Genomic DNA, 19,268 nt, shown 5'->3' with positions numbered 1-19,268 from the left:
AAAAATCTCCTCCTCGAGATGACCATGAAGATACGCTGTCTTTATGTCAACGTGTTTCGCCAACATCTTCCTTTTGCTCGCTAAAACCAGCATCGTCCGAAAAGTTATCTGTTTTACGACTGGAGCAAAAACTAGATCATAATCGGTCCCGAATTTTTGGCAAAAGCCCTGCGCCACCAAACGTGCTTTATAACGAACGAGATTGCCGTCTTCGTCCGCCTTGCATTTGTAGATCCATTTCGACCCGATTGCCTTCCGTTGTGGCGGCAGTTCCACTAGCTCCCACGTATTATTTTCGCGATGGGACTGCATTTCCTCTGCCATTGCCGACTTCCACTTGGTGCTCTGTGGACCGGATACAGCTTCCTTATACGTCCTTGGTTCAGGCAAACTTTCCATCACCAAATTCACTTCCTCGTCGTATCTTACCGGCGGAACGCCTGCTGTTTTCCTCTGTGAACGACGAACGGTATCAGTAGACTCCGGAGGTTCGATCTCTGGCACCGCAGCTCCAGCTTGAACTTTACAGTCATCATCATCCCACAGTCCACGAAGCCAATTGTTGTCGTTGTCGTTCCAAAACCCTCGTGGCCAACCATCACCTGGACAATCCTTGCCGTAGAATTCGGACTCAGAGGTTGTTTCGTGAGTCAAATCGGGTTCAGCTTCCTGTATCACTGTTTCATCGAAAGACCACTCGATTTCTTCCCTTCCAGTCGGACTATCCTCCAGTTTGGGTTCATCGTGATGATGCTCCTTAGATCCGTCGCTGAATTCGAGAAAACGAACATCCCGACTGATTTGGATTTCTCCCGTCCGTGTGTTTAGCATCCGATACGCTTTATGTTCCGCGGAATAGCCGACGAACGTCATTCGTTTCGCCTTGACGTCTAACTTCTTACGCTTTACCGACGGAATGAACACGTAACCGACGCATCCAAATAGTCGCAAGTGGGTCAAATTTGGTTTTCTTCCAAACCAGATCTCGAACGGCGTACGGTCTACTGCAACAGATGGCAAACGATTTTGCATGTAACAAGCGGTGTTGACTGCCTCCGCCCAAAATCGCTTGTGCATGCCCGCGTCCTGAAGCATACACCGGGCCATCTCACTCAGAGACCGGTTTTTCCGCTCCGAAACCCCGTTCTGCTGTGGTGAATGCGCCGCAGTGTACTCCACCTTTATTCCTTCATCCGCGTAGAATCTCCTAAGTGTCTTGCTGGAGTATTCTCCACCCTGATCGGAGCGAATGATCCGCGGTTTACGTCCGAACTGATTTTGAACCAATTTCACAAATTCGCGAATCTTATCCTCGACCTCAGATTTTTTTTTCAGGAAATAGACGAAACTATAACGACTGTGATCGTCTATTAAGGTCATAAAGTAACGACATCCCCCTGGCGTCGTCTCCTCCATTGGGCCGCACACATCACTATGGATTATATCCAGCACTTTAGTCGATGTCTTTTCTGCTTCCTTGGTGTGTCGGCTGTCATTCACCAATAAGGCCCGTTCATCAGCCATATTCAGTCGGTATAGGCCACCCACTTTATCAGCTGTAGCCACGACTTTCGCACCGTAAACAAGCTTGCAATTGCTTTTGTCGAACACTGTATGAACACCTTTACTGCAAAGTTTGGGCACTGATATAAGGTTGCACTCTATACCCGGGGCAAAAATAACGTCCGTTAGTGTTATCGACACGTTCTTTCCAAAGTCATTGTCGCACGAAATAACCACGCAATCCCCTATTCCACCCGTACGGATAGATTTGCCGTCCGCTGTAAAAATCTCAGGACGCACACTTCTGTCTAAACGGCTGAACAACTTTTCATCGTTGGCTAAGTGTGATGTTGCACCAGAGTCAATAAGCCACGCACGCGTAGTTCCGGGAACACTGGAACGCACCGAACAAAGGAACGACGCTTGGTCGTTTTCGCGCACTGTTTTTGCTCGTTCTATCACCTTTTTCTTTTCGCTGCTTTTCTGCTTCAGGAACTGCTTGCACGCCTGCTTCTTGTGACCGGGTTTTCCACAAAAGAAGCACACAATAGACTCCTTGTTCGTTCGGCTGCCCGTTTTCAGCGCCCGCTCCTCCGCCGCATCACCGCTATACAATTTTTCGCTTTCATCCAGTAGCTTGGACCGCACCAGCTCCATTGTTAGATCTTCGTCGGAGCGGTTTTCCAAAACGGTGGTGAGGGTATCGAAAGCCTTTGGTAGGCTCCGCAAGATCATAGCTACTTGCATGTATGGTGACAATTTTTCTCCAGCATTCTCGAGACGAGAATACAATTCCTCCATGCTGTAGAGGAAATTCTCCATACTCTCTCCTTCAACGAAATTTGCGCTGCATATTTCCTTTAGAAGTGCCACTTTTCCAGTTAATGTAGCTTTATGGTGGTGAGCCTTCAGGGCATCCCACGTGGATTTGGCGCTTGTTTTATCCAGTATGAGGTTATGTTGGTTGTCCTCAACCAACAAAGCGATGGTGGCTCGCGCCTTCGAATCCCCTTCCGTCCAATCGGAAGTTACCGGTGCCGGCGCGACACCCGGGTCAACGTATTTCCACGTTCCCTCCCGCATCATCACCATTTTTACCTTGAACGCCCACGCTCGGTAGTTCCGATTATTCAATCGAACAACACTCACTTTAGAGAGATCCATTGTATTTTTTGTTTTTCTGACTGCGACTAATTTCACTTTTAAAAAAAACTTCGCCCGAAAGATTAACAACACTTAATACACACCGCGTGGCCTGGGCCCATAACCTCTTAGAATTAGAGGTATATGGTCTAATTTCGGATCGGGAAACAAGGAACACGTGCGACCGATTCCACTATACACACAGGAATAAAATTCTTTATTCAACAGTTCCGGTCATTTGACACATGCAGTGCTGCCAGTGTCATCAATTCAGTAGTTGTTCAAACCAGCTTGGTTCAACACTTCTTGTCAAACCAGGTTGGTTCAACAGTTTTATGATATATTACTTTGCCGTCAGCAGGATAGTAAGTGCAGCTTCCGCACGACCTTGCCCTGATGCGGACATCACAATTTCAGCATCTCCCCTCTGCCTAGGATAGGGCCATATTTATAGTCTCAATTTAACCTTTCTCCCCCAACCGACGGTCTCGTATGTATGGGCTAGCTAGGTTGTCACCTGGCACAGAAGCGCATCGCCGTACGCCAGGGAAATCAGCACGTTCCACGGTGAACCGGCTGGTATTTTCCGCGGAAACGAGACGTCGGTCAGAGGTCAGAGGGTGCTAGGATGTTGCGGAATGTTAAGGGGCGCGCGAAAGGCAATGAAACAGATGTTAATTAATAGCCTTCCTGAGGGTGATTTATGGTGGCCGTTCGTCGAAAGTGAATGAATCAAATTAATTATCTTTTTTTTTTTCTAGAGTGTCAAAGGGCGTTCGGCGAGATGGGAATTGTATGTTCTTTTCATTTTTTTAAACCCTACATCTCGCTCTTTCTCTTTCGGTCTCAAATGATTGGCCATGGGTGTCGATTAAGAGGAGGTGCTGGCCGGAGTTGCCATCCATTCGGAGGATCTGCGCGGGGATCGGTCCGGCGCTGAAGTTATCGATTACGCAAATCAATTTAATTGCAAACGCCAATCCAACCGGACGCAAATGAGCCGCCCTTATTGGGGTCCTTTTTTGCCAGGGCGTGTTTATGTGTGTGTCTCGGGCCCGTTCGCTACTCGCCACTGGGCTACGAGATGGGATGGGGAAATTGAGCTATCGATGGCCGAGCAGCACCATTGCCTTTGCCGCCAATTTTCAAACGATAAACCAATCCGTCCAGTGGACCATCAAACGAGAAAATGACAGCGAGTGACTGATTGTCGACGAAAGATGATAGAGAGCCCCATGAAAGGGTCGTTTATTCTAGTCCGTGGGAACAGGCAGTCATTTGTATGCATCAACAAGAAGGGAATACAAAATGAACCTAACAATGGATCAACGCATCAAAGGTGCCAACATTTTCCAAACATTTTATCTTACTTTTAAACTAATCAAAACTTCAAGAATTTTGCAAAAATAATCCAGAAAAATAAAATGTTTTAAAATGATATCTTCACAGAGGCTAGAGTTTATACTACAAAATACTTCGCATTGAAAAACACATCATTTAGCGTAAATCAGATGAAAAAGAATCCGATCCGCGATCATGATGGAAAAGAATCCGATCCGCGTTTTCTGATGATGAAAAAGAATCGCGGCCCAGTTTACTAATCTGAAATTTGTTTACTTTAAACTTTTAGTTTGGAGACTTATTTTTGTTGAATTTTATGCTTCTTCATATTGCCATATTGTACGTATTCTTTGTACTACATGCTTTAAATTATTTGCTTTTATTATACTTGAAATTCATCATCTACTCGCATAAGATTTTAACATCATGCTCTCAGTTATCAAAACAACATATCTTAGGAAAATTTGAACATTGTGAAACATATTTTGTCACCATTTGTGTTCTCTGAATGTAGTGATTATGGATGTAAAGCAATCATATTATTTTGCCACCGGATTTTGGACGAGTGTTACGAAGCTGGGAAATTTTAAAACGATCAATAGTAGAATGCGATCGAGAAAGTCTAATAAACGTATATAAAGATGTCGCCTGAGATTATTGCGATCGAATCCGATAAGATTTAAGATATGTTCTTTATGAATTTAGCTCCAAAAATTTTCTTATGGCCCAGATGGAATCAACTGGTGGGTAAATGAATGTGTAAGACTGTGTGACTTCGTTTGACTTGAATAGAATTTAGAATGTAATCAATTTAATTTTATCGTCAAAAAACAGCCAATTTAAAAATGTGTTGATGAACCAACATTTATATGTGTATGTGTGTAATCATTTTTACTCTGTTTTGCTTCAAATTCTTAGTTTTCTTTACTTTAAAACATTTCATTCATAAACTAGTAAATAATATTAGATTTATTATTAGTTGTTAAAGCAGCACAGTGCTTAAATTATACTTAATTCTAGATGATACTTAAATACCGTTGATAATAAATTCTTTCCTCATCACAAATCACCAGTTGATGCATTGAACGGTTGCCAGATCTGAGGAAAGCGCATCGCTGTTGGTTCTAGCAAAAAAGGATTCTCCATATGTTTTTATTTGATTTGGACCACCGAGTATCATCGATACGGTGCGATACGGGGTTTCCCGATGAAGCAACAAACGGAACATACACAGTACGTGGGGTTCGACCTGGGTTGAACGTAAAAAAGATCTTCGAGACCAACGGAAAGCATGGTTGGCACGCAGACAGCACTTTACATTTTCACGCGTTAAATATTTAATGAATGCAAACGTGTAGCTCGATGGTAGGTCCTTGTGCCGGCGCAAGGAGGACTCCCGGTGGCGTGTGAAAATGGGCTTAAAGAAAACAGGAAACAGACGCTGGTGCCAAACATTGTGCCAGGTTGCGCTTCTTGATACACCACGATGGGTCCATGGGGTAAAAAGAAAGAGGTAATGAAGGATGGGTGGTAACCGGCATCCGAGCAGGCGGATTTATTTTCCACCACGATGCATCTGCGGTCGGTGGCACTAACGAGATGTCGCGCCAAAAGGAGTTTTCCATCAAACCCATCCTCGGCAGGTGGCGAAACCTTATCAGATTGCCATTCGTCGTTGTCGTGCCAGTCTTCGGCTTCCTCTACCTCTTCAGACAGTTGTCTTGGCTGTCTGGCAAATGCGCGAACAGTGGCAACAAATTGTACGATCGGCACCATTTTCCTAGCGTGGAAAAAGCATTCCCTCCACCCCCACCGTCCCCCAACGACTCGTGCGTGTTAGTGTCAGTGTTCCTACCGTCACCGCGCGACTGAAAAGGGGCGGATTTCCAGGTGCATTAGAATTGATAATTTGCCACCCGGGATTTCGGGACTTCTCCCGGGCAAGGTGCAAAGGTGCAGGTGAAAATGTGTGTGTGTTTTTTCCTTTCTCCCATTCCTTTAACACCAACGCCTTCCGGGCGAACTTTTCACTCCAGACACTATCGCTCCAATGTGTCCAACTTGCTTTCGGAGTTCTGTGTTTTTTAATCCTTCAAGAAACCATTGTGAAATGTCTGACGGTCGGTTTTGTTTCTTCGGATGGAAAGTTTTCTCCTTTCCAACCGGTGAGTCCGGTGGGTGCGTGTGGGAAATCGATCGAGTGATTTAGCGTTGGGAAATCTCATCTCATTTGTTTTCTCTCAGGTATCGGACAAGACAGTGGCAAGAAATGCGTTTTTGTATGTCGCCCCATCTAGTGTGAAAGTGAAGGATGGCTTCAAATATTTAAATACGTACTGAAAACAAAAAGAAAAAAAAGGTCACAACTCAGATTGCAAGATGAACTCCTGAGGTGGGACAATAGAGAAGACTAAATAATAGACCTCCGAGAAGCTGGGGTCCTTTTTTTCCTGGTAACTTTTTTTTCACTCCACATTTTCAGAGATGCATTAGATTTTTATCCGATAAATGAGGCGGACAAAGCGTTGGAAGAACACCACTTCACGGAGGAAAAGAAAAGTTGATCAGCGAAATTAATCAACAATAGGATCACTAATCCTTTTGATTCGTGCCCGAGATGGTTTCACGACGCTTTCCCTTGCACGTCTCTGGTGCACTTTTTCGCTCGCTCTATTCATTCGTGTTTCCGGACTCGGGAAGGATTTGTTTCCGGGACACAATATTTTCCCCATTGTCCATGATAAAGTTTAATCCATTTTCGAGCGGCTTTAGCCCTCCGGCACTCCGCTACTCCTCTTACGGTGGTTTTTGGGTGCATCGAAATTGTGCTGCAGAAAATTTCCTCGCCGTCCTCTCTGGACGACATGTTTCCTTCGTTTTGCGATGTTTTATTTTCTAATGCAAGCATTGTGGAAAAGTTTAAAATTTCCACCCCACTGCTACGGTTTAGTCGTATCGGGTTTCTCTTTCCCTGGAATGTAAGGATTAGAAGGTGGGATTGTTAAAAGAGAACGATTTGGCAGGAAGAAAGACGAGTGAGAAATGCAACTTCTTTTCCACATCCTAGAACATCTTAAATGGGCAAATAACAAAGAATACTTCCAACCCAAGCTCAATCTTTTTTCCGGCACCCATTTTGACAAATTCTGCGGCGTGAAGTCGGAGGGACAGAAAGTCAGGAACAATCAAGGAAAATAGAGAACAGACAAAAAAAACTCCATCTCCACTCGAAGGCCTCGCTGAGATTGCAATTGCATGATGGAGTGCATTCAAGTGTCAGTGAGGTAAAGAAAAGGAAAAGCATCGCTTTTCAATACAACTACCAATGGAGGGGGCGATCGGGTCCTTCCGAAGAGAAGCAATTTTCCCCATTTTCACACTCGGTGGAGGGCGCTGTTGGGAAGGAAATTTTCGCACAGCTGAAACAGACGGAACGCTTGAGGCTTAGGAACAAATTAGTTCATTTTCATTATAAATTATCACCGAGGCTGCACTTAACGTGGAGTAATTATTTTCATTAGCATGTCTTCGGGGAGGAAAATGGCGCTCGAACGTACGACACAGCGTGCCTTTTTGTGACTGTGGAAACTTTTCTGCCCTACGATTCAATGTGCCACGGAACGGCTGGAGCGGGTTACGGAAGCCATTTGGATGGCATTTATGTCCCCATGGGGATTCGCATTTGTTCGGTTAACAGTTCTATGCTGGTCTCGTGTTTTTCCGTGTTCAACACCAACCACCCTCCCTTTCCCCCTGCTTGGTGCTCTGGTGCACGAAAAGCATCGGATTGATTGTTCTTTCAGGGTTCAATTTAGGTCTTTTGATGGTGATGTTGCGGCCCAAATTTGATCAAATCAATAAATCGAATCGCCGGCTGAAGCGCCTAATTTTCCTGCCCTGACCTAAATTTATTGACGTGCCCTCGAGCAGGATAATGACGATGATGCTGTTATCGGCTGATGAGGCGACTGCTGGTTTTTAAAACAAAGAGAAAAATAGAACCAACCAGCCGAGATGAATTTAGCTTTTAGAAGCCCAATCAAAAACACAACCCAACCGAGTGAAGTGATCAAGGTGAGAAACGAGAGGTGTTTTATTTTCCAAATTAACCGAGTGAAACTCAGCCCCATCGTACGTCAATTTACATCAGCGTGAAATGATGGAAAGGTAGAAGGTTCTCAGACACTTGATTACAGTGTCAGTAATCCACAAAGTTAATGTGTACACAATTGATTCTTCGTGTAAAAACTGGGCATGTCTTTGATGGACTGGTTTCCATCGTTTCCATATGATTCGTGATGGTTTTCAACTGATAATATTTGTTCTGTACTTCCAGTAAGTGCACATTTACTGGGAGAGAATGGGAGCTCAAGACTCTTAATCAAAAATATTTCTAAAATCCTTTCCTTTCCTTTTGTAAAACTGTAAACCAAAGCACTTACTCCATGGGAGAATATTACGTTGGTATAACTGTAATAAACAGAACGCGAAATGAACTTCGTTTAATATAATGCAATAACATACCAGTACTAAACACTTCCTATTGAAACTGTGAGTAAAAACCATCATACTGAGCAACGCTTTCGAATAGTACGCCACAATAGAAAGGTGTTTTCCATCCAACCTTCATAGCTCTTTCCACGGCGTCCATTTTCCTTCTTTCCAGGGGGTGCACCACCCCCATGCGTACGATTTCCCTCCGGGATCCCTTTTTATCCCACGGTGCGTCTATTTGTGTGCGCACCGGCAGAGATTATATCCCTCATCGTTTAGCTTTTTTAAAATGCAAATTCAGACAATTTTTCTCCTTACTCATGCATTTCATTCTCATTACAAATCATTCACGGTCCAATGAGGAAAGCGGCCGGGACACCCGAAAGACCGTGCCGGTAAAGCAAACGGATAACGATACCGTTCGCCCGGCGTTGTGGGAAGGGAAAAGACTAGTGAAGTACCAACCACCACAGAGGGTCGGAGATTGTCGTACTTTAATTCTTAGGAAATAAGCTGGAAAATGACGTTTGAAATAGGTGATTTTTCATATCCTATGTGTAAATAATGGTTTGTTTACAACAAATAACATATTTTTAGTTTTTTTGAATGTTTTTTAAGACTTTAAATAACATTAATAAAATGTTGTTCACAAAATGTAAAACATTAGTCTAAAAATCTTTTTTAATCAAAACACAACTTTTTAAAAACGACAATTTGATTTGAAATAGAAATTCGAAAAAAGATAAATGAAACCATAAATTATGTAAAGTGTTGCACAAATAACAATGCTTTTCCCAACTTCCTTTCGCTCTCGGCGCAATGCACCGATCTCGCTGTGACAGTTTCCTCATAGTTTTCCGCCGATAAAAGGACACCAGGTCGTCCGTGGATTTGGTATGCGCTTCATCATCGTCAAAAGTGAGCCCACTGCAGACATTCCGAACCGAGCCGTGGCGTGGCGACCTGGCGAGTGGCAATATCGTGTCGGTGTGTGTTCCCTTTTGACTCCCCTTCCGCGTGTTGGACGCGCTTGATCGAGCTTCCACCGACGTGTCCACTGGCAAGGGAGCTTGTCGATTTAAGCTGATGCAGGCCGATCGAGCTTCCCGACCGGGGGCTTGCTTCTGCCGGTGATGGCGCCGGCGTATGACATCTATCTCACTGCCGGTTTATCGATGGCAGGATTGCTAAATCATCCCGTCAGGATGTGCCGCAGGATGCACACACACACACACACACGTATGCGGTGGGCGGAAGGCGTCATCTTAGCTTCACCGAACCGGAAGACAGCTGCAATCTTTAACCATCATAATTTCTCAATCGCTCGTCGCGTTTGGCCCGCGTCCGGGGGATCGATATGGATACGAGACTCCAAGACCTGCTGATTCCGTGCCGGATATCGGCACTGAGGAACAGTCGAGGGTGGTTGATTGCTCCTCGGATTTGCTCGGGCGACGTCTTTGCATTCTGATGAACCTCATCCTTCCGAATGGTCGCGAAAATCGCGCGCGCCCACCCAAGGCAAAAACCATTTCAATGAAATTCGCTTTTATGATAGAAAATTGAAAGAAAATTCCCTCCCCATAAAGAAGAAAAAAAAGACAGAAACAACCATACCAGGGTGTGGGAAAAAAACGGGAAAAAGGTATCTTAAAACCACCGGAAAATGATAAAATCAACCGAAGTGAAACGCATTCGGTTGGAATTCGGCGGTGGTACACATGCTCCGGGAACACTGGAACCGATCTATCTTTCCCTTCTTTTGCCATCGTATGTGCAAGGAAGGAAGTGTACGAATGATCAAAGGCCTTTGGGAAGGTTAGGAGTGTACAATTGCTCGTTCGGTGCCGCATCGTCTTGTAATGTGGACAAGCAGAGGCGACGGTCGGTACAAGAAATTGTACGTAGTGTACACTGCATCGTTACAATGCTTTCCGGTTTCCGGGTGGGTCTTCAAACGATTTATTGTTCTGGAGGATTTCCCGGCTTTCGCCTTGGCTCGAGCGTGCCACTAATGGCGTACCGCAGTGAGTGAAAGTCGTACATCCAAAGATTTCTCAAAATAATAATTTAAATTGAGGGATGCGGGATTTCCAATTCATAAAAGGAACCATTGGCATCATTTCTAGTGTTGTACCTAATGAATGACGAGTTTCATTCATATGAATCTTTCACCTAAGATTCATACACACGGATTCATGATTCTTTGCGGATTCGAATTTTTAAAGCTTAATGAATCTTTCGAAACCTTAATGAATCTCCATGAATCTTTCATTGGCGTGGACCATGCGACCAAAAAAAAGAGAGGTCCCTCTACCCACATTTGACTGATAGCTTTTCATCAGTTGATGTGTCTTTGGGATTCATGAATGTCTCGACGAAAGATTCACGAATCCCTAAACGCAGATTCATGAATCTGAATCTGATTTACACAACTCTAATCATTTCCTCTAGATTGGTAATAATTTGAGAGAATTAAGCTTCTATTTACTACAAAATGAAAAAGAGAAGAGATAATTATTTACACTATTTAGGCAAGTAAAAAAAACATACCCTGCGAACGTCATATAATCTTCCTTCCAATTACGACCATAAGCCTTTTAATTGGGTGCCTGTTTTGCCGATTTTGGAGGTAGAATAAAAAAAAACCAAAGCCCGAGCAAACCATCCAACCGGGCCGGCTAATCCTTTCATCGGATAATCTTCTTAACCTTACTTACATCCAATCTTCCGGCCGGTGGGGCCATCACTTTCACTCGATTCAATGCGATGGACCGTTAAGCGCCGGGCCGGTCGGGGAGGGAGTAGTATTGGTCGTAACCTCCCTTTTTCCGGTGTTTAATTTCAACAAGATAAATCCCGCACTCTGGCGGCCATTTTTTGTTTGATTGTTTGGTCTGCGCGTCCTAGTGCGCTCCGCGAACTGGCCTGTCAAACGGTGAAGCGCCGGGAATGCAGTGTTACAATTGAGTGAACTAATCGTGTGGTTGTGGGAAAGAGGGGTAAAAGGGTGGTAGAGAGAAGGATAGCTGAGAAGGGCCAGCTGATTCACGTTCACGATCCACTGACCATCCATCGCCATCAATCAGAGCAATTGCAGCTGAACCGTAACAAAAAGGCATCCCTTGTAATGGAGGCTCTCCACGAACCCCGAAAATCGGTACCAAAGTGACGCACCTTTACGCCGGGAAATGGAGAAACTGCGGATCAAATCTGTGGAAGGTGTCAAAGGTGGTGTGGAAGCGGCACATAAAGGCTTGACGAATCCAACGGTGTCATGTCGCATTATATGGGATTAGGAGTTAAATCTTCCTTCGAGAACTTATCTCAACCTGGGAGCAAGTAGATTGTTTGGGGGGGGGGGGGGGGGGGGGGGGGGGGCGAGTGGCAGAATGTGTAAAATGTCATTTGCCTTCCTTCCAATTAACCCCAATTCTCAACTCCTGTGTCCACGAGAGCGCGTCCAAGTGCGTAACGGCTTGTACACCTCGACGCCCAGCCTGCTCGAACTCCTCAGTCCGCGTACCTAAAACCAACCCGGCTTCATTCGCCAACTTATGCAACATAAATCTCACACCCCGCCACCCCGCCGAGGGAACCGCTCCGCAGCAGGGGACAGATTGGGATCGGATCGATGTAAAAACAGCCCCCGAAACGTGTAACTACTTGTCCGTACGTCAAGTGTCAAATATCCCAGATTTATAGGCGATGGGTCCGTGGCGTGCATCGGTGCTACACCGGCCGGTCGGATTTGGATGTCCATCTTGCTAGCGCCGGTATACACCACCTTCTATGTCGTCTCGAAGTTCTGACGCTCATCGACGGTCTTATTATTGCACTACTAGCTACGGACGCTTGTCCAGATTGAGTCTAATATCTCGATGGAGATCTGTAAACTTGCTACCACAGGAGAACACAAGAAAACAGTAATGGACAAAACGGTCGATATTTCTTACATTTCCGATAGTGTATTGAATTTAACTTGTTTATGTTGTTTTGCAGTATTGCTGAAACTAAGCAAATTATTTCATCTCTTTGCTCTTCTTAAGTAATTTTGACAGTTTTAGAGATGTCCAAATGCAAGTTTGGCATATTTTTTATTATGAACATTGCAATTCTTAATTTTATTTATTAATCGATGGTTCTTTGGTTTAAATTATGCTTAATATAATTGTTTTAAATTTGATTGTTTCAAATAATTTTCAAATGTTGATCATCATCAATTGATTTTATTTACATCTCTTCAGATTTTAATAACCTTCCTGGTTTTGATATAAGTATATTTTAATTAACTACGTAATATGACTACTGGGATACTCAGCATTATATTTGAGTGTAAAATGGTAGAACCAGGATGAACACTACCCGAATTGCATAAAACTCGGTTCAAAGAAGGGTCTTGTAGCCCTCCAAATAACTCCAAGTCGTACCAAAAAAGTCGTGCAATTAAAGGAGGAGGCTTTTATATAATGCTTTTTACTAGCATTTTTATTTTTCGCTTATTGAATATCGTTGATTTTCAAGTAATATTAGATTTATTACTTCCTAGCATTTTATTATATTTTTCTTTTAAGTTCATATTTTCCTTTGCCTAAGTGGCATAATACTTGAAGGATTTTTTTTTTCAAATCAGTTTTATGGAGCACGGGCTAATGATTGAGGAGTGTAGGTAATCTAAACATTTTATTGTTTTACCTTATGATATTTAATATTTTGCTGTTATGAACTTCTATAAGTCTCGCAGCTAATAATTTGAACCTCACTGTGCACGAAGACAAATGCTGCTACACCTGTTCGTTAAGGATATGTAATCCTCCGCACAGATTCTCCATCGCTTGTCGCGGGTCTTCGCTCCATCTCTCAACCCTGTCTATCGTGTACTGCAGCTTGTCCCGAATCAGCCCGTACTGCGGTACAACAACTTCATTGATTACCGTTCGACAGCCGTCCTGCGATTTGTGTGTTCGGTCACCAATTGCGTACGGAGCGAACCGACCGAGCGGTGAACGTTTCACACAGACCGGGCCCGGGTGGTGAAGCGTCTGAAGTGAATTCGGCGCTGCCGTCTGCGAGCAGAAAATTGCTTGTTAAACAGCGAAACGGAGCACTGTGGACCAGTGTGACATGTCTTTACGAGATATGGTGTAGTAAAACTAAAAACAAAAAAACGCTAGTTTTAGTGAACCATAACAACATAAGGTTCAACGAATGAGAGAAGTAGCTACGAACAGGAAAAGAGAAAAACACGAGTAGAGGACAGACTCTCGCACCCGAAATGAAATGAAAACATGCGTTTCCAATACTAACGGTTTTATTGCGAAAAAGGAAAGTGAGTGCAATCGGAGGGACAACGCAAACAAGCAACAGTGGGCAGAAGGAAAACCCCCACGCTGTGAAAAAAAAAACGTATGGGACTGGCCAAATAAGTGAACAACATGCTACCTCGTTGGATTGCGAATGCGGGTTGAATGCTGGGCTAGAACACGATCTGGTACACACACCCGGTAAGGGGACGCTGCGAGTGGGTATATAAATTTAAAATTTGTGCCTATTTGTTTTGCCCGGTGGACATCGGACCCGGGGCCTCCCTTTCCGACGCATGCTCGTCCTCCACTGCGTTGGGCAGGTTGTTCTAGCGCGTGCAGCGTGCGGTAACACGGAAGCTCAAATTAATAATTTATGGCTGCCTGTTGTACACCGGGTGTGGATTCGGCGCGTCCCGAAATGGGCTCCGGATGTCCACGGCCAGCTTCCGGTCGAGGCGTCTGTTGATGAAATGTCAACCACGGGGGTTAAGGGTGTTCGTGGGGATGTTTTACAACGCCATGACGAGTGGGCAGCTGTTGGGGATGCAAGTGCGCGAGTTGTTGATAGTGCCACTTCAAAATGATAAATACTGGAAAGTGAAATAAAATATGGATGTCAGGGTGGACCGTGACATGATGTTCGTTCGCTCGAGGGAGCGCCGGTTCACCACGCTGCAAAACTTGTGAGAATGGATTGAACCTTCCGCATCATCATGACGGATCATCATTGAGATTCTAATCTTTGTCGGTTTTTTCGTGGGGTAGGTTTTATGCAGCATTTTATCACATCGCATCACAACATCGAATGTCAATTCGCAGGTCGTTGATGAAGCGCTCCCTGAGGAGGTTTGGTTTGAGTTTGGTTGTTGCATGTATGTTAACATGTCCTTTAACCGATCCTTATGGAGGGGGAGAATGAATAACGATCGACATCTGTAGATTAATTCTGAAACGATATGAAAAAAATTCAAAACTAATTGGTCAAATGGCATTGGGGAAATCAAAACTAGTATCCAAAAAACTATCTTTGGTCTTAAAAGTGTTTGTATAAGAAATGATAAATTCAATTTGTACTGCTGTACTAGATTGATATAATGTAGCGAGAAGCAAGTAGATGAATAAGAAATGAATTAGGGAGTTGTGAAAAACATTGTTCTCCGACTAAAGATTTCCAACACTTTTGAACTTAAGGGTTTTATATGGCCCAGAGCAGAGGCGAATTTACCTATGAGCGGACAGAGCGGCGGGAGGCCCGGGTTGAAAAGGAAAAGGATTAAGTAATTATAGAGCTTATTGAAATGTATTGTGCGACCATGAAAGATCAAAAGATCAATGGAAGTTATTTGCGATTTACGTAAAACGCACTCTATTATCAAAAGAATATATTTAAAAGAAAAAGAAAGAATGAAATAATCTGAAAAAGTAGTGCAAAAAGTAGTTTCTAATAGAAAATTAATATGTTAGGTCAGTGTAGGGTTATGGAGGCCGTAGTAAACGGCAAGATTCGGATAATTAGAGAAAAAGGTTTACTTGTCTAGATTGCTCTGTATATGATGTTTTTAAAGTTACCTATCACATCATATTGATGTGTTGATGAATTTATCAAAATGATTGAAAATCTAATCTGAATTCAAATCTTCTTCTTGGCGTAACGATCTCTTGGTCATGCCTGCCCGTTAAGGGCTTACGAGACTTGTTTTCCTGTGATTTTCTAACCGGCGCTACCGCTCGGCTGTCGCGGACCCCCTAAAACCTCAAATCTGATCGGAAATTATGAATCAAATCAAAGCGGCTTTTAATTATAGCACTATTTAAAACATCTCCCGGTATTTTCCAAGTTGATGATTCAGCATTCGTTTAATCATATGTATCCGAGTTAGACAAAAATAACAAAATACTTTTTAGAATTACTATTGATAAATATAAAAACTATAAGACAATACTGCAAATATGTATAACAGAATACAAGCTCTTAATAAAGAAATTAGCTTTACTTTGTTCTTTGGTATAGAAATATTTAGGTTAATGGAAATGCCTCGATAGTGCCGGTTACGCGTGGAGCCTGGGAGAAGTTCGATTCATGTCTGGCCTAGAGACCTTAAATGTAGGAATAAAATTGCTCTAGTTCTAGTAAAATACAAAGTTGGATAATTATAAACAGTGTACACACCAGCACCTTCCTAAGACACTTAAGCAATGACATTGACTTACATATTGCGTAAAAGGGCTGGATAAACTCTAGAAAAAGAAAAAGATTTCTCAGAAACGTTAATCGCTTCCTGTAAAACCCTCTTCGAGCCAGTCGCGGCAGACTCATGCAATCTTAAATCGTCTAGTGCGAGGACGACATAATTGATCTCAATTGCGCTTTCAACGGCATGGTATGTTCCTGGGTTTCCGCAGCCCATTCGTTCCCGTCTTACACATCCGACAAACAAACACACAGTTTTCAAGTTCCGGTAATTAAATCGAAGTAATTTGGCAGCACTACCGTGTCTCTCTTGGTTCAAGCAGAATATTTGCGCGCTTCCCAGTTACCTTGGGTTACGTCGGCGTTGAAGGTGCCGCCACGTGGGATATTCCGCGGACCCAGAGTGTCACCGTAAAGCGATCCTGCACAAGCGTAGGCCGTGGAAGTGACATTGCGAGATGTCGTAACGTTGGCTTTCCCCCATGGGAAATCAGACGACTGTACGGATGGTTCCTTCCAGGGGTTGCGTAAACGTGGTAGCACCGCGGATGAGAAGATTGAAATATTATTATCTGTCCAGCATGGGGACACCGATGTTCTGAAAATCACACGCAACCATACATGCAAAGTTGGAGTTGTCTAGAGCGAAGGAATGGAGTTTGAGGTTGTGGATAGCGTCGGAAGTCGAATGGATGTATGGATGGCGTAATGCTATCGGTGGTGTTTCCGGAGCAGACAGTCTGTTCTGAGCTCGTAGGACTGGGACTGGTGAAGTACTTCGCTTTCACCGAGCCGCGCAATTGACAAAGAAGTTCAGCAGTTAAAAGGAATTATAATCCCATTAAATAATGGCACTTCAGTCTGAGACGTGTCCAGCGCAATCGTTCAACATGGACACGTCCGCGAGAGGGCATGTTCTTTGTGTTCGCGAGTATTTCGTTGATCGGGTGTGTATGAAAAAAAGAAGTTGGATAAGACCATCCTATGCTGTCCACTCTTCCGACACCTTACTCCTTCACTAATGCGGTCGAAGATAAGCGTAATGAGCGAACACCCCGGGGATGGTTCGAAAGGGAATAAAAAAACCTCGACCCCGTGCACGTAAACTCCACTTATTAATCACAAATTAAACCTGGTCGCAGTGGGGAATGGTTCTGACTCGGCGCGACTCGTCGTTTACTACATAATCCGCGAGCTGCAACGCTAGTGGAGTCTCTTTCCGAAAACTTTCGACAAGGGACCGCGGCAGGAAGGTGAGTCCTTAAGATAACCAACACCCGAAACATCCTCACGCGAAGAAGGATGGCGAACCGACCGTGTGGTATCGGTGGTTCCGGGTTGATACACTTGACTTCCGGGACGCCCTACGACTTCGCTGACTTCCAGCCCCATGCCACAAAACGTAACGAGCGGTACACGGCCAATAATAAGCCCGGGCCCAAGGCCGGGCGCGAACAAACACGAACCACCGGACGAAAAGTATAAACAATATTAATTGCTTCCTATTTTAGTTACACTTTTCTACCCGGTACCGTTGGCGTTACTTCCGGTGCACCGTCGTCACTGTTCGCGCCCTAAATGGATTATATTAAATACTTTATTATCAAACTTTTTACATTACGCCCCGCAGTGTGTTGCGCGTTGGTGGTCGTGTTCGTCGATCTGCCATCCAGTTCCGTGTATTCCTTTTTTTTAATTTCTTCCTTCCACTTCGTTATCGTAAGCTGCACCGAACAATGTTGTCCAATTTCTCATCCTTTCTTTTTCTTTTCTTCGGCCGTTTCTAGCATTTTCTTAGTGGAGAGTGTTTTGTATTGTACATCGTTTCCACTTTCCAATCTTTCCATAGCCCCCATTGGTCAAGATTCTTCACTGAGTAAGTCGAAAGTCAAAGTACATCGTCATGGTGTGAGAAAACTGTTGCCTTCCTTTATGTTTTCAGTTGGTAGTTTGAGTTTACAATAAGATTTAAGTGTGAAGGATAATTAAGTGTATGGCAATCTGAAGCTTATAAACTTTAAATTAAGGTCTACACAACGAATAAATAAATACGCGTTTCTGAATTTCCTTCTTGAAATGTTATTATAAATAGTATCCAAAAACAGTTTATTAAAACAAATAAATTGAAGCATGGAGTATGTCCAAAGTTCTAGTAGTACCGCAGCGCAAGAGAGAAATAATTATGTAACATTAATTATCCTGTATCCAGCGCACACTATTAGCTGTCGTGATTGTAAAGCAAAAGTAGAAAAAAACTTTCTTAATTCATCTACCAACCCCCAGCTACCAAACAGGAGCAAGTGTCTAATGAACGGCGTAAAACGAATCACGATCTCATTCCGCCTGTCTGAGCTTCTCTTGTAGTTGTACGAGTGTAAGTGTTTGTTTTCATATCCTGGGTTTTTTAACTTCATCTTAAATAGTCTTTGATTTTCTTTTTCTTTCTCTTAACAAAACGATTCGTTTTACATTTGGAAATGTTTAGTTTGTTTTTTCCATTTAACGGAATAAATGGAGGCTCCTGGTGTTTTTTAATCTTTCCAATTTTTCATGCCAGTAAGTTTTATAAAATCGTACGATTCGAACGTGAACGAATATCTATCGTCAACGACTGTTTCAGGCGTGACTTTACTTTCGAATATTTTTTCTATTAACCAAAGGACCCGGTTCCGTCGTCACCCACTCGCTTCCTGTGGTCCGTTTAATTTTAAATGCTAATTTTTCATTTCGAGACGTTCCGTGCCACGCTTCGGTTGTGGATTATTCGCTAATCATTTGTGCTTTTGCCTCGAGCAAGTCGCACCGGTTTTTGCTTTTGGGGGGAAAAGGAATGTTTTTTTTGCTCATCAATACTTCCGGGGTTCTGGAGTTTTTAACCGGGAGGGCATTCACCGTCTGCTGCTGGTTCCTTCCTGGTTTGGCTTGTACATTTTCTCAGCTCCTTGATTTTACCTCCCGGGATGGAAAATGTGTGTTCATTGACACGGCTAACAATGTGATTATGGATTACGGAAGTTTTTAATACCCAAGAAATAATATCTTCTCACGGTCGCTCACGGTAAGGCGAAAAGATCAAAAACAAGATCACACGAACAAAATTGTTCCAAATAAATGGATGAAATGGAAAACAAAAAACGTTCGAGCGTCTTTTCAAAGAAGTCTATCTGGTTGAGGCTAATGTTTACGAACTGTAAGGCAAGGAAAATAAAGGAAAACTAGAAAGGAATTGTTCTTAAATTACTCGCGATAACACGCGCCTCAAAAGTCGTGTAAATTAGTTCAGGACTTGT

This window comes from Anopheles coustani, chromosome 3 (assembly GCF_943734705.1).
Source record: "Anopheles coustani chromosome 3, idAnoCousDA_361_x.2, whole genome shotgun sequence".
NCBI classification, from domain to species: Eukaryota; Metazoa; Arthropoda; class Insecta; order Diptera; family Culicidae; genus Anopheles; species Anopheles coustani.
This window is presented reverse-complemented; position numbering follows the sequence as displayed.